Source organism: Aplysia californica, unplaced genomic scaffold (assembly GCF_000002075.1).
Source record: "Aplysia californica isolate F4 #8 unplaced genomic scaffold, AplCal3.0 scaffold00191, whole genome shotgun sequence".
Taxonomy (NCBI): Eukaryota; Metazoa; Mollusca; class Gastropoda; order Aplysiida; family Aplysiidae; genus Aplysia; species Aplysia californica.
Window position 1 is genome coordinate 1,091,857 of NW_004797461.1, and position 2,352 is coordinate 1,094,208.

At 41.8% G+C, this 2,352-nt stretch overlaps 1 protein-coding gene across 1 annotated transcript in view; it reads right to left on the reverse strand.

The window, feature by feature from the left end:
- LOC101864621 (cyclin-dependent kinase 11B) overlaps positions 1–1,841 on the reverse strand; it is a gene marked incomplete in the record, with an annotated part of 22,524 nt that extends 20,683 nt beyond the window's left edge. Inside the window, 1 exon segment of the mRNA XM_035969883.1 lies at positions 1,708–1,841.
- Positions 1,842–2,352: the final 511 nt, after the last annotated feature.

Sequence of the window (2,352 nt, forward strand, 5' to 3'; positions counted from 1 at the left end):
GCCTGCCGCCCTGATCGATTGGCCAGCCGAGAAAAGAGTACCTCGAACCATTGTTACCAGTATGGCAGTAGGGGTGGCGTTGGTGGGTGGCGCTAAGGGTGGAAGAAAAGAAGATGTTCAAAAGTATCTGTTTTTAATAGGTCAAACAGTGGTCCTATCATGAAAAGCAAGCACTGGTGTGGTAATTGGATAGTAAGACTGACGCATGGCATTATCAGACAGGATAGCAATTGAGAGGCGTGAAGTTTTGACCACTGCTTGCCGATCGGACAAGCGATCCTTGATTCCACAGACTGGGCCTTTGAACCCCCCATCCACCATCTCCCCCTAAATTCCCCTGTCCAAGACGGAATTTTTTTCCGGCTCCCTGGTGATTCCTCTTACACAGGTTCAACTGTATAAATATAATATACACTTTGAGAAGTGGCAGTCCTTTTGGACGGTGAGTGTTCTTAAAAAGAACACAAGGGGGAAGCGGTTGTTTGACAGACATGGTTGTCTTGGACATACGATTGTTAGAGCAGCTTAAACTGTAATAGTAGAAGAGGATTCGATACATTTTCTCACTTTCAGTCTGCACGCAGATGCCCTTGTGTGTCTATGGGGAGTAAAATATCTAAATTTACAAATGCAAATCACCATATATATATATGGCTTATAATATGAGCTTACATATATAAAGTATGAAGTAGGAGGGAGTCAAAAAGTAGTTTTTGCATTTGTCACTCTCTTTTCATAAATATAACAATAATCTTCAGCACTTCTTGATTTTGTGGGCAAGTGCCGTTCTTACTCAAACTTAAAAAGGCAAGGCTACCCAACAATCTGGGCGGCTTTTTAGTGAAGGGTAAATAAATGCTAATCCTGAATTCAAGATAGAGGCAAGCCCGTTAGGGCGGTTAGGGCAGGATTAAGATTCGAGGTAAATTTTTACCTTCACTCATGCACTTTATTTTTATAAGGTCAGGGGGGCTTGCCTGAAACACATGCGATTAAACGTAGAAAGACGCAAACTATTTTTAGGTACGGCGCCCATCTTGTTTGACGTCAGACCATGCTGTTGGCTATACTTAGTGTAGTCACGTGATCGGAGGGGTATCCTGGTCTGATATCAAACAGGATGGGCGCCGTACCTAAAAACAGTTTGCGTCTTTCTACGTTTAATCGCATCATGTGCCTGAAACCCCCCCTACTCTTGATTCTAGAGGGACCAAAACCGCGAAACAATTGCGGGGTGGGAACTTACCAAGAAAGCGGGAGGACTTCCGTAATGAGCGACCACTATGAGACAGCGCAGAATTGAGGGCTAGGGGTAGGTGTAGATCTAGGGGTAGGGGTAGTGCGGGTAGGGTTAGGGTTTGGGTTAGGGATAGAAAAGCTCCCCAGTAGTAATGCAAGCTGCTCAATCTGGCTAGCAAACAGAACCTAACATGCCAATGGGTATTAGATCTAGATAAAAATAGATCTACTCTAACCCTCATTACTAATTTAATACCATTTTAAATTTCAATAGGTCTAAGTGTAAAGTATAGATTACCCAAATCCAGCAAACGTGAATAAAACGTTCTGGCTCGTAGGCTACCAGTTCCACGGTCCACAGTGACGCCCTCCCTCTGAGTCACATCAATTTCAGTATCATGACATCAACCCTAGGAATGATCAGTTAAATAGCCAAAAGATAATATATGACAAAGTCGCCGTAAATACCTTTCAGTTTTTGTTTAAATCGGAGATACAACGATAGTGAAAGTAAGCAAGTGTTGTCAAAAGCGTCGCACAGCATGCATAACCAACCAACCGGATGTAGATTTATACAACACAGCTTTTCTTCTCCCAGATTACATTTGGGATGCTTGACAAATCGGGTTAATACAATAATAAAAGTTATAATGATTGTGTACCAAGTACGAAACAGCTGTCTTTTCACATACAATATTACAAAAATATGAATAACCATGCCTATATGATGATATGAGTCAACAAATACAAAGTAATAGCCCATCTGTGTCTTTATCTAAATTTTTCACAAACACTAAATCTGGGCGATAGATTTGAATTGGGTCGTTTTCCTTCGTAATAGTTTTATTCGGTGTTTCCTTCAGCCGTCTTCTTTTTCGGTTACTTCATGCTCATAATATTTATTCTCCTGACCTTTCGTCCCCCCTGCTTTTTTTCAATTTGGTTCCCGTCTCAGTCTCAGGGCTCGGTTATAAACTTTGTGGAGTTACATTTCCCGGGGTGTAACGACAATGCAACTAGATCAAGGCACAAATAATAATAATTATCTCCCTCCAGCACACACGCAATCACACACACACACACATACACATTCTCTCTTCTCTCTCTCTCTCT